Source organism: Sus scrofa, chromosome 8 (assembly GCF_000003025.6).
Source record: "Sus scrofa isolate TJ Tabasco breed Duroc chromosome 8, Sscrofa11.1, whole genome shotgun sequence".
NCBI classification, from domain to species: domain Eukaryota; kingdom Metazoa; phylum Chordata; class Mammalia; order Artiodactyla; family Suidae; genus Sus; species Sus scrofa.
In genome coordinates, this window is record NC_010450.4 from 5,796,452 (window position 1) to 5,810,343 (window position 13,892).

General features: G+C 51.5%; 1 long non-coding RNA gene across 2 annotated transcripts; it reads right to left on the reverse strand.

Annotated features, from left to right (window-relative positions):
- On the reverse strand, window positions 655-12,208 carry LOC110262052. Of its 2 annotated transcripts, none has more exons than XR_002346554.1 (3): window positions 12,035-12,208; window positions 10,260-10,426; window positions 655-1,436 (listed from the first exon to the last, which is right to left on the reverse strand). It is a non-coding gene; the product is annotated as an uncharacterized LOC110262052 (long non-coding RNA). The 2 variants fall into 2 exon arrangements; XR_002346553.1 differs by lacking the exon at window positions 655-1,436 and adding an exon at window positions 3,220-3,542.

Genomic DNA, 13,892 nt, shown 5'->3' on the forward strand with positions numbered 1-13,892 from the left:
AACCAACATAGCCTCCATGGGGATGTGAGTTCAATCCCTGGCCTCGCTCAGTGGGTTAAGGATCTGGCGTTGCTGCCAGCTATGGTAGAGGTGGCAAATGCAGCTTGGCTCTTTGCTGTGGCTGTGGTGTGGCAGGACACCTGCCGCATGCTCCTCCCCCACACCCAGCATGAGCTCTACCCTGGCTGCCTTCCTGAAGTTCCCTGCCGCTGCTGGTTCATCCCTGATAATAACCATGAAGACCGCTAACATTTTTTTTTTTTGGTCTTTTTGCCATTTCTTGGGCCACTCCCGCGGCATATGGAGGTTCCCAGGCTAGGGGTCTAATCGGAGCTGTAGCCCCAGCCTACGCCAGAGCCACAGCAACGCCAGATCCCAGCCGCGTCTGTGACCTACACCACAGCTCACGGCAACGCTAGATCCTTAACCCACTGAGCAAGGCCAGGATCGAACCCACAACCTCATGGTTCCTAGTCAGATTTTTTAACCACTTCGCCACGATGGGAACTCCAACTTTTTTTTTTAATGGCTGCACCTGCAGCATGTGGCCATTCCCTGCCAGAGGTTGAATCCTTTAACCCAGTGCAGTGGACTGGGGATCGAACCCGTGCCTTCGCAGCAAGCTGAGCCTCTGTAATTGGATTCTTAACCCACTTCGCCATAGCAGGAACTCTACCACTGACATTCTCTGAGCGCTCGCTAGACGAAATCTCCATTTTACAAATCAGGACACAGATGCACTGCAAGTTTAAGCAAAGCGCCCAAGGTCACACAGCTGGCCCACGACAGGGCTAGAAGTCGAACCCAGGCACTCTGGCCCCAGTGCCTGTGCTTGGGCTCTGGCTGCAGTGCTGTCTTCCACCTCGTCTCCCGGGGGACGCCTCAAGCTCAAGTCCGAGCCCCACCTCCTCCCAGAAGCCTCTCCCAGCCCCCTTCTACCCTGGCACAGTGTGAATCCATCCTCTTTGTGCCACTTCCTTAGCCCCTGTGCCTCCATGTCCATGCACCCTGTCCAGTCGCTTTACATTCCTGATGGCCTCCATCCCCAGCAAGGGTGCAAGGAGGCCACTGTCACTGCACTTTGCCAACAGGGACCCGAGGCTCAGGACGTGGAGTGACTTGACGAGGCTGCAGTGCCAGTCGGTGCTAGAGGCAAGATTTGAACTCAGGTCCGTCTGACTCTAGAGCTCCTGGTTTCCATGTCATATACCGCCTGCCTCTCAAACCAGCCCCTGTTACGCGTCACACTGATGGGCAGTTCTGCCTCTGACACAGCCTCGATGCCAGGCACCAGCCCAGGCCTGGAAGAAGCTGGCACCCGGGACTCGGGTAACAGATGCCGCTGGGAAAATGCTGAGTGACAGTCACATGGCTGGTACAGCTTCCTCCCTCCCTTCCATCGACAAATGTTTATAGGCCAGGTGCTGTTCTAGGCCCTGGAAAACAGTAGAGAACAAAATAGAAATGTGCCTGCCTTCGTGAAGCTTGTACTCTATGGGGCAGGATCAGACACCGAAAAAAGGCCGTGGTGTCAGCCGGAGGGTTGGGAGCTCTGGGAAGGGACGTAAAGCAGCCAGGGTGATGGATACAGGGGCAGGGCTCACTGTCGCACATGAGCTGGTCAGGAAAGGCTTTCTGATCAGAGGCCGTCTGAGCAGAGACTTGAAGGAGGGCAGAGAGGGGAGCTGGGGGAGTCCAGGCGGAGAAGAGCAGTCCAGAAGCACTCAGGACCTTCGGCGCATGAGTGATGGGAGCCGTCAAACACGGAGCAAATGCTTCGTCCATAAAAATAATCAGTAGGGAGTTCCCGTCGGGGTGCAGCGGAAACGAATCCGACGAGGAACCATGAGGTTGCAGGTTCGATCCCTGGCCTTGCTCAGTGGGTGAAGGATCCAGCGTACCGTGAGCTGCGGTGTAGGTCGCAGACACAGCTCGGATCCCGCGTTGCTGTGGCTGTGGTCTAGGCTGGCAGCAGCAGCTCCGATTAGACCCCTAGCCTGGGAACTTCCATAGGCCGCAGGTGTAGCCCTGAAAAGACAAAAAGACAAAAGAAAGAAAATAATCAGTAAACAAGAGTTAAAAGGAGTTTTAGAGTTTCCATTGTGGTTCCTCAGGACGATTAGTGTCCGTGAGGATATGGGTTCCATCCCTGGCCTTGCTCAGTGGATTAAGGATCTGGTGTTGCCACAAGCTGTGGCTCTACGTGTGTGTGTGTGTGTGTGTGTGTGCTGTGGTGGATACTGCTCTGATTCCACCTCTAGCCTGGGAACTTCCATAAGCCACAGATGTGGCCCTAAAAAGATAAAAAAGAATAAAAAGGAGTTTTATTTGAGTTCCCCGGTGGCCTAGCGGTTAAGAGTCAGGCATTGTCACTGCTGTGGCCTGCAGGTTTGATCCCTGGCCTGTGAACTTCCACATGCCATGGGCGCAGCTAAAAAAAAGAAATGAGTTTTATTTGAGTCAAATTGAGGTCTAGCCCAGATGCCCAATTCCCAGATGACTCTGAGAAACTAATCCAAAGAAGCAGGGTTTTCAGCACAGTTTCATACCTTGTCAGAACAAAGAACTTTTAACCAGTCAGGGTTACATTTCTTCAAGATTTAAGGAAAAAAAAAAAAAAAAGAATAGACCAGCTCACACACAGCGAGCAGTCAGGAGCCTCCCCAGGAAAAGGGGCATTTCTTATTTATATACTTATTTATTGATCATGGCCACATCCACAGCATATGGAAGCTCCCAGGCCAGGGACTGAGTCAAGATGCATCTGCAACAATGCCGGATCCTTAACCCACTGCACCAGGCCAGGGATCAAACCTACCCTCAGCACTGACCTGAGCAGTCAGGTTCTCAACCCACTATGCCACAGAGGAACTCCTAATCTTTCTTTGAATATGAACATTTTTTATTTCTGGTCAATGTGCCCTTTCCTCTAATAAGTAAAGCAGATGTGTAAGGAAATTTGATAGGCCACAAACAAGCTGTTTTCATTTGCATAAAATCAAGTTAACTCTGGAGTTCCCGCCATGCCACAGTGGGTTAAGAATCTGAGTGCAGCAGCTCAAGTCCCTGGGGAGGCACAGAGTCCATCCCTGGCTGGAGGCAGTGGGTTAAAGGATCTGGCATTACTGCCACTGCATCTCATTCAAATCCCTGGCCCAGGAACTTCCTGTGCCACATGTGCAGCCATTAAAAAAAAATCAAATTAAGTCATGTGTAAGCCAGAATGACTTCCCCTCCTCTTTGCCCGGCCCTTTACAAAACTTATTTCTATTAGCAGTGACCCTATGGACTATGGGGTAGATATTAGCATCTTTATTTTAGAAATGGGGAAACAAGCCTCAGAGAGGTTAAGCAACCTGTCCAAGGGCACATGGCAGCGAGGATGCCACTGGGAAGAAATGTATTCACTCTTTTCATTGACTAAATATCTGCTTCCTGCTTCCTCTGTCCTGGTCTCTGACGTTCCCAAGGGACGGACCTCACTGCTAAAGAAAGGGAGGACCTGATGGAGACGTAGGGGTGCCGAGAAAGCCAAGTAAGCCCTAAAGAAAGGAGAGCTGGAGTTCCCGTTGTGGCTCAGTGGATTACAGACACAACTAGTATCCATGAGGATGCAGGTCTGATCCCTGGCCTCGCTCAGTGGGTTAGGGATCCAGCATTGCCGTGAGCTATGTTGTAGGTTGTGGCCACAGCTCAGATCCTGTGTCGCTGTGGCTCTGCAGCACAGCCGGCAGCTGCAGCTCCGATTCAACCCCTAGCAACTTCCATGTACTGCACATGGGGCAATAAAAAAGCAAAAAAAAAAAAAAAAAAAAAAGAAGAAGAAGAAAGAAAGAGCTGCCTGGAGGAGGTGATGCCTGCACTGAGCTTTGAAAATGGGAATTTGGAAGGCGAGGGGGAGGAGCAAGGGAGTAGCTGGCTGCCCAGGAGAGAAACAGCAGTCGGAGTCACACTGTGTCCTCTGTCCTCAAGCAGACTCACTGCTAAGTGCTTGGACAGTGAGGGGTCCCCTTGGAAGGATGGGCTTCCTTCTTGAGGTTCTGCCTTTGACTGGAGAAAAGAGCTAGCACTGGACCAGAGTTCTGGCTCCAGTTCTGCCACCCTTGAATAACGTGGACCCTGGGAAAAATCCTCCTGCGCCTCAGTTTCCCCAGAGAGGGCATTGTTTCCGACTGGTTTTCAAAGTGCGGTCCCTAAACCAGCAGGCTCAGCCTCACCTGGGAGCGGATCAGAAACACAGTCTCAGGTCTCACCCCCAGCCCCGCCGCTCCCTGCCACCCTTGGAGTCAGGAACCCTGAAGGTAGGGCCAGCAATCTGTGTCTTCACAAACCCTCTGGGGATGCTGAGCCTGGGAGGAGATGAGAGTCCTTCTGCCACCCCAAGCGTGGCCCTGGGACCAGCTTGGCCTCGTCAGGAAGCAGGTTAGAAATGCAGTCTCAGGCCCCGGCTCAGACCTGCAGATTCAGAATCCGGGTTTCCGGCAAGAGCTCCAGGGGGTCGTGTGTATCCGGACAGCTGAAGAGCACAGTCCCAGAGCCGCGTGACCCCCCCGATTCTGAGTGACACCTCCTGGCAGCTGTAAAACTCTAGCAGGCGCTCTGGGGAAAATCACCCCATCTTTTATTTCTCTTTCTGCGAAGACTCCCAGGCAGGAGCGAAGCCCGTTGGGCTCAATTAGGGCTGCGGGTCCCTTTGATCCGTTCCAATCTCCGATAAGCGCGGGGGGCAAGGGGCGCTGGGGGCAGCCCCCTGGCACTGAGGCTCCGGGAGGCAGGAAGCTCCACAGCCTCCCTGTGCCGGCTCGGTCACGGAAGGTCCCCTCACGGAGCCTCTGGAATTGGGAAGAAATTCCTTGCAAATTCCACGGCCATCCCAGGCCAGCGTGAAAACGGCAAAAGAGCCATCCCCAGCGTGGCGAGGGCCGGCTGGAAAGGGAGTTCAAACAACGACCAGCCGACATGTGTTTCCCATGAACGGTGCAAGTGTTAAAACGGATTTAATTTTCTTTTGTAAATAAAGAGGCCCCTCTAGACCAGCCAGTTTATCTCCCTGCAAGAGATGAAAGTGTTTCATCTGCCAGTAGCCTCTGCCGGCTGCGGGTTGGGGGGTCGCTTTCTGGACCCCATGTGTTCTCTATCTTGTAATCCGAAGTCATCTTTCTTCCCTTCTGGGACTGTTTGGGCTCCGTGGGGGCTTTGCTGGACGTCTGATTTTTAGTTATCTAAAGTGGTACTCTCGTGCCTTTTTTGCACCCCCCCCCAGCATATTAGGGATTCATACACAGTACAATTCGTTGTTGGCTAGGGGCTAGCGGACATATTCATCCTGGCGGCGCCTGCTTTCCTGGGTTAGTGGTTAAAATAAATCATGGCTGTCACAATGGAATTCAGGCCTAAAAATCACCTGTAGGACTCCCCCCTCCCCCGCTCCGTCTCCCCAGGCCCCCGGAGCATCAAGGATCAAAGCTAACTTCCCCTCTCCAGCTGAAGGGATTAAAAGAAGGAGGAGGGAGGAGGGGAGGAGGATGCGGAGGCACAGGAGGAACACTCCAGAAGTTATTATACTGAACCAGGAAATGAATGTCTCTGCTCTATTGTTGAAGCTGGAAGCACGAAAGCAAGAGGCCCATTTATGATATTAGTGCTTCTCAAGCGAAATATGATTAACCACGTCATTATGTAAAGTTATGTCTCCCCTTAACCTTGCCTTGGCATCCAGGATTGGGGAGGGGGTGTTTTTTCGTTATTTTTTTTTTTATGGCAAATTTAATACATTCCAACACACCCAAACTTCCTGCCTGGCACTGTCCACCGCTGGCATCTTTAGAAACTTCCAGAGTGGGAGATAACTCGCCCAGTCTGCTCTGCCTACCTTCGCAGCCGAGGCCATAATCCGGGGATCAGGCGAATAAGCTTTCATCTTCAGAGCACTTAAGTTAATTACATGGAGGCCGGTGGAGGCCCTGGAGCCGGTTCTGCGTACAGCCCTCCCGAAGCCAAACATCATAGGATCCAGATGCAAACCCTTGGCAGCTTAAGCCCAACAAATTTCCTTTGTCAAGAAATGCAAACAGCCAAACATTGCTGCGTAGGCTACTTCGGTGAGCGGCCCCCTTCTGGGAAGCTGGGCCTGCAGACCAGAAGCCGTGCAAAAGCACGAGTGGTCAGGGCCTGGCTGTTTCCCAGGCGGACAAGGGGCTTGCTCCGTTTTATTTTGGACGCGTTACCCGTCAAAATGACTGGCTGCTTTCTTTAATCCAGCCCAAAGTGTTTGGATGATTTAGGAAACCATCCCAGGAGTGGGAATTTGGGCGGGGGGGGGGGAGCATGGGGGCTGCTCCCACCCCGTTGACCCCTTCTCCCCCCCCAGAATTCCTTCTAAGCATCATTTCTGCACCCCGTGGTCCAGTTCCCGTCCGTCTGTCCCATTTTGCCTGGTCTCTTGGCTTGGACCCCCCTCCGTGGACATCCCCAGGCACCTGCATTGTCAGGCAACCTTCCTCCCTGGTTTCATGCTCCCCGAGCCATCAGGGCGATATGTGTGGGCCCCTCCACACCCCTTCTCTGGGGTGGGGGGCAGCAGGAATACAACCACATTCATCAAGCCACAGAGCGGGGCTTTGACTCTGTGCATCTAACTTTAGGGACTCACAGCTCAGGTGGGGAGCAGAGGGGCAAGCATGACTAGCTTTCTATTGCAGGTGAAATTGGGCCCCCCCCAAAAAAGACAAGTTCAAATCCTAACCCCCAGGAGGTGTGAAGGCACTATTACTCATTATTATCTATTGTTAGTTGGAAATACTTTGCAGATGTAAATCCAGGTAAAGTGAGAGCATCCTGGGTTCAATTGAACCCTAAGCCACTGGCTGGAAGACAAACATTTGGGCAGAAAGACGCAGAGCAAAGAGAGAAGCTCATGTAAAGGCAGAGGCAGAAACTAGAGTGATGTCGCTACAAGCCAGGATCCAAGGACCGCCGGAGGGAGAAAGGCCCTGAGACACCTAGATTTCGGACTTCTGGCCTCCAGAACTGTAGAGAATGAATGTCTGTTGTTTTATGTCTTTTTGTTTTTCCCCTAGGGCCGCACCCGCGGCACAGGGAGGTTCCCAGGCTAGGAGTTGAATCAGAGCTGTAGCTGCCATCCTACGCCAGAGCCACAGCAACGCAGGATCCAAGCCGTGTCTGCAACCTACACCACAGCTCACGGCAACGCCGGATCCTTAACCCACTGAGCGAGGTGAGGGATCGAACCCGCAACCTCATGGTTCCTAGTCGGATTCATTAACCACTGAGCCACGACAGGAACTCCAAACATCTGTTGTTTTAAACCACCTCATTCATGGTACTTGGCTTCACGGCCCCAGGAAACAAATACACCTCTTAAAACCTCGACACTAACCACTTGTCTAGCTTGGCTACCTGGCCCTGAGCATCGAACTGGAAGGAGAGGCGGTGACTTCCCCAGCTGTGCTTGTACTCCTGGCTGAAAATGCTCCATCCCACCCAGGGCCACCCTGCTGGCCTCTCAGATCTCGTCCCAGGCCCCGTCCTCTGTGCCTCAGCTCCTCTGGGGCTTTGCGGCTCCCTGAACTGGAAGGGGCCAGCCCCCAGCCCTCCCCCTAGGCTCTCCTCCCTCGCCAGCATCCATCCCTCTCCTAGCCTGGCTAACTCACTCCACTTGCAGGATCCAAAGCCAGGGTCCCTTCTCTAAGGATTCAAGAGCGCTTCCCTGACTCTATGTCCCCCACAGCCCCTTACACCTGTCACCCTCTACTGTCATTGCCCATTGGCAAGGACTCACAACTGTGAGGCAGGTGTCACAGACAGCCCACCTCAGGCACACAGTTCTCTGCAGGCCCACTGTGCTCTGAGACGTGTGGGATGAACAAGCAACTAACAAATAAGGGGGTGGATCCCAATGCCGTGCCCAGATGTGTCTGCCACTCGAAACTCACTGTCCCCTCGAAGATCATGGTCCCCGCACAGGAACAGAAGGAGGAAGGAAACCCCAGCAAGACCTACAGTCCACTAGAAGGGCAAGGGGAAACCAAGAGAAAACCCTCTGGATTTCCTGTTGTGGCTCAGCGGTAATGAACGCATCTAGTACCCAGGAGGACACAGGTTCAATCCCTGGCCCGGCTCAGTTAGTTAAGGATCCTGAGTTGCTGTGAGCTGTGGTGTAAGTCACAGATGTGGCTCCAATCCCCTGTTGCTGTGGCTGTGGTTATACCAGCAGCTGCCGGCAGCTGCAGCTCCAATTTGACCCCTGGCCTGGGAACCACCATATGCTGTGGGTGGGGCCCTAAGAAGACCAAAAAACCCCCAAAACCAAAAAAATCCTCTGAATTCCCTAAGTGGGTCTGTTGAAGCCACACCTGTTTGAGCCCCTGCTTTTGGCGTGTGTACCTCAGAAAATGACATCTGGGCCAGCTCAGGGTCACTTCCTTCCTTCCTGTGTGTCCAAACCCACTTTATCAGCATGTGTTTCATACCACACTTCTTGCTGAGCCTCAAATATGCTGCTTTCTGCAGTTCCCTCTGCTGGAAACTCTACTCCCTGCATGCCTTGGCCTTAACACCTACTCCTCCTGCAGGGCTCAGCTTAAATATCACCTTCTGGGGGCGGCCTTCAATCCCATCCAGCTTGGCCCCTCTGAGGGTCCCTGGATGAGGGAACCATCTCTGCCCTGGGTACGCTGTACCCCACAGCCAGCACCTGGCACGGGGGGAACCCTCAATATCTGGAAAGATGAACAGCTCAAGCTCCCCTGAGCTCTGCTTTAGGAAAGGACGCAAACCAGTGTAACCAGCCATTCAGGTTTGGCAGCTCTGAGACCCAGAATAATAGTAGTTTAACAAGCTAGAGACCTGGGATTCCAGGTGTGGCTCAGGTCAGCAGGTTACAAACCTGACTAGTATCACTAGTACCTGAGAGGATTCAGGTTAAATCCCCCCGGTCTCAATCAGTGGGTTAAGGATCTAGTGTGCCTATGGCTGTGATGTAGGCCAGCAGCTGCAGCTCTGATTTGACCCCTAGTCTGGGAACTTCCATACACTGCAGGTGTGGCCCTAAAAAAGAAAAGCAAACAAGCAAAAAAAAAATTTTTTTGGGAAAAAAAAAAAGGTAGAGACCCACTTCTCTCTTATTAGAAAACCAAACTCCCTCTATTTTCTCCCTTTGCCTTAATAGAAAACTTCTGCCTCAGGGCCCAAGATGACAGCTCCAGCTCCTGCCCTCTCGCCAACACTCCAGCCAGTGAAATGAAAGGGGACCAAGGAAAGTAGGCTCCTGCATTTAAGTGTATGCCCTGGAGGTTGTACGATCACTTCTGCTTGCATCCCATTGGCCAGAGCTTAATCACATGACCATGCCTGCCTGCAAGGGAGTCTGGGAAAGTGGTCATTGCTGGGCTGTCAAGGACCAAGCTAGGAACTCAATTACTGTAGAAAAAGGACAGACAGTGGGCCTTCTCGGCCTCCCCCTGGATTCATTCTGAGTAACTCGACCTTCTCTTCCCCCACATTTCTCTAACCAATCACCACATCCTTGTCCTTTGATTTTTGGACCTCCCATGTGTATTCTGGTTCTGCCCCTGCCTCCCTTCACTAGTGTCAGATCAGCCACCTTCATCCCTTTGCTGGAACCTGCAGTGGCTTCCTCTCATCTCTGGTCCTGTCACCTTGAGCCCCATCTAGCCTCCATATCTGAGTCCTTCTGGTCCAACCCTGTGGTAGACAATTTGGAAATATCCATCAAAGGTGCAAAATTCATAGCCTGTGACCAGCAATTCTGTATCTGGGAATTTACCCCACCACTCTCTTAGTCCATTACGGATGCTGTGATAAAACACCATAAAACACCATAAACCAGGTGTCGGATAAGCAACAGACATTTACTTCTCACAGTTCAAGATCAGGGTGCCAGCAGCCTCAGGAGACAAGCAGAGGGTACGAGAAATTTCCAGGGGGGTTCTGGATGCTGCGTGTGCTCCGTTAGTGAAAATGCAGCACACTGCCCACGTACCATTCCTGCATAAGAGCAGAACTAGGAAGGAACATCCCAGAAAGACCTACAGTCTTTCTGGTGTCTATTTTAATTAAAAGTTCTCTAAAAAGAAAATAAAACCTGCACAGATAACATGCTACAAGTGCTTAAACTCCAATTAGGGACAGGGAGAAGAGCAAAGAGAAGTAGCATGACAGGCTAATGATGGCATGGGTCCTTTTGGCGTCCTTTTGTATCCTTCGTTTCCACTCACCTTTTTCAATATTGAAGATGTAGGAGGATGAGGGCTCTGGCTGCCTCTTCTGCCACAGTGTGTTGAGGGCAAAGGAAATGGATTTTCTTCAGGCCCGAGGCTCATATTCTCACACCTTGTCCACAGCCCAGTAAAGTGTTGGTAGCCTCCTGTTACAGGCGAGGACACTGAGGTTCAGAGAGAGGAAATAATTCACCGGTTACACAGCAGGCACGTGGAACTGCCAGGCTCGAACCTAGGGCTGGTGCTCCCACGTTGGCAGAGGCTTCTCTAACCCGCATCTAGCCCATCCCATCCAGCTCAGCCATCTCGTGCTCCCCTGTTCTGTGCAAGACACATGGAGAAGGGGATGCGACTTCTGTGGGTCACACAGGTCCGCTCATCAGAGAACGCAGAGCCAGGAGACTTCATTGGCTCCTCACCCAATGGCAAATGGTTTTCACTCAGCAAGCAGGGGTTTTTGTTTGTTTTGCTTTGCTTTTAGGGCCGCGCTTGCAGCATATGGAAGTTCTAGGCTAGGGGTCAAATCGGAGCTGCAGCTGCCAGCCTACACCACAGCCACAGCAACACCGGATCCGAGCCATGTCTGAGATCTAGAGTGCAGCTCATGGCAACGCTGGATCCCTAACCCAATGAGCAAGGCCAGGGTTGAACCCTCATCCTCATGGATACTAGTTGTATTTGTTTCCGCTGAGCCACAAAGGGAACTCTGACAAACAATTTTTGAGCCTCTGTCCTAGGTTCAGGGCATATGCACTGGTCCCCTGCCCTCAGGAGGCTGTCATTCCAGTGGGCAGAGGAGGAACAGTGCACAGGTGAGCAACGAAACATGGAGCGAGGTTTAAGAGCAAGATTTCCCATCATGGCTCAGCGGTTAACAAATCCATGAGGACACAGGTTCGATCCTTGGCCCCGCTCAGTGGGTTAAGGATCCAGCGTTGCCGTGAGCTGTGGTGTAGGTCTCAGACATGGCTTGGATCCTGCATTGCTGTTGCTGTGGCTATGGCGTAGACCAGAGGCTTCAGCTCTGATTTAAACCCTAGCTCGAGAACCTCCACATGCCGCTGGTACAACCCTAAAAAGACCAAAAACGAAAACAAAAACAAAAACCAAAAAAAAAAAAACCCCAAAACTGGAGGTCAAAGGACTGAAAGAAATTCCAGGTGCAGAGAATTGAGAAAGAGGCTAAAATCAGGTATTGGCTTAAACCACGAGGTGGATCTTGATTTTTTTAAAAAAATCTTTACTTCATCCAATTCTATACCACAAAACTTACCCTTCTCCCCAGAACCAATTACCCAAGTTCTCCAAAAGAGTGAACCCAATCTCTTAAAGCCAGTCTGGTTCCCCACAGACATTTTTTAAGGCTGCAGAGCTCCAGGAAACACAAGAAGACTTTCATGTGTTTGCTAAGTAATTGCTTTTCAACTATAAAAGTAATTAAGAAATGGCACCAATTTCCCTAAGTGTAATGTAATTAAATCCACTGGCTTGGAAAATCATTTGCGATAAACTGAAACAGCGAAAGATCAGGGGAATTAGGGAAGCATCTGACATGAGGGACAGAATGTTCTCTGGGGCTTTTCCCCTGAAGGGGTGGCCTTGACAGGTGCAGGTGGCTAGCAAGGGCAGGGGTGGGGAGGGCCAGGTCCTGGACTGGCGGGGCCCAGCTGGGGCAGGGTTACCTGCTGGAGGGCGGGGGAGGTTTGGGGGAAGGGGTGGCTTGGGTGGAGGGTGGAGGCTGGGGACCAAGCAAAGTGAGGTAGAAGCCTTACCCGGGAGGACAAATGCAGCATGGACTTTGGTCATTAACTGGCCGAGGAAGTGGGGTCAATGATGGGAGTTGAGGAATGACACTGGACCACGAAGAGAAGCAGCAAAATCAGGGTCCGGTGGGGCCACGAAAGGCAGACAGCTCAGGCAGAGCCCTTCAAGACTAAGACTCTGGCCGAAAGGCAGGGCATTAAAGGCCTCTCCTTAAACGGTTCCAGCTGCAGGATCCAGCTTACAGGAACCACGAGGGCCAAATAGCCAGATTTCCAGGAGACACCGGAATGAGCATCTTTGGGGGCAGAGTGTGGTAGAGGAATTAGAAAGAAATTTTGCACCGGGCAGAGAGTTCTGCCTTCAAATCTCCGCTCACACACTGTGCTAGCTTGAGCATCTTGCTAAGCTCTCTGAGCCTGGGTTTCCTTTTCCAAAAACTAAGAGAACAACCATCATCCCTGACAAGCATGTTGATAGGCAAGGGTGCTTAGAAACTGTCAAGGCCCCCACAGACGTCCACCGGGATTTTTGAGAAAGGACCATCCTTCCGCTGGCCCCTTCATCCCGTCTCCGCCCTGTCCCTGGGACCTCCCTCCAGATGGGACTTCTTCCTTCCCTGCTCCCTCGCATCGCCCCCCTCCCGCCCGCGCTGGTTCCCTCCCCTTGACCGAGACCCCGACTCTCTGCCCCTCACCTTCCTCAAATACAATAAGAAGAAAACCAAAGTCTCTGCTTCCTGCGATATCATAAGGATCCAAAGAGAGAAAGCATGAAAAAAACAGACTTCTGTGAGCCGGCAGGAGGGCTTAGCTATCAATATTATTACTAACAATTCAGAAAACAGTGAGCAAAAAGAAGAAAAAGGGACTTCCTGTCGTGGCTCAGTGGAAACAAATCCGACTAGGAACCATGAGGTTGCGGGTTCGATCCCTGGCCTCGCTCAGTGGGTTGGGGATCTGGTGTTGCTGCGGCTCTGGTGTAGGCCGGTGGCTACAGCTCCGATTAAACCCCTAGCCTGGGAATCTCTATATGCTGCGAATGTGGCCCTAGAAAAAGACAAAAAAAAAAAAAAAAAAAAAAAGAAGAAGAAGAAGAAAATCCTTCCACCTCTCAGGAACTATGGTAAACAGTTGGAGAATAACCTTGTTGGCTTACAAAAAATGCATACAATTAATTTTTTTATTTTAATTTCCAGGAGCTGGCCATATTCTTGTGCACTGTTTAGAAGACCTGTTTTTGCCACATAACAACATAGCATGAGCAGCTTTACACGTTATCACACTTTCTTGTACATCATCATTTTAATGGAAGCCAAATTATCCATAGGATTATCACATCATGGTTTAATCAAGTAGCTCTTCCATTGACTGTTGGAAAAGCCCATCTGCATACCTCCCTTCCAGCCAATTCCCACCCCCAATTCTGGTCCAGGCTCACCTCTCTCCAGATCCTCCTGCAGTCTCCAGGAAGTAAGACACAGTTCTGAATGCATCACTCTTCTGCACAAACACCTTTAGTGGCGCCCCGGTGTTCAACAACTGAAATTGTATCCTCTCTCCCTGGCATTCAAGGCTCTCTCCAAAATGTTGCTCCAACTCTGTTCATTCCTAAATCCCCCTGTCATACTGCACACACCGCCCTAAGGACTGCCCCCTTGCTGTTCCCAGCACCTTCAAGGAACTTCTTCCCCCATCCTCACATATCTGGATCCCATCCATCTTTCAAAACCCAACCAAGTTCATTTCCCCCCCAAAGCCTTTTCCGCTGCCCATGGTATATATCACTCGGGATCAGACTCAGCTAGGAGGAAAAAAGACTCAGTATAACAGTGACCTAAACCAGATAGAAGCTCACTCTCTCTTCCGT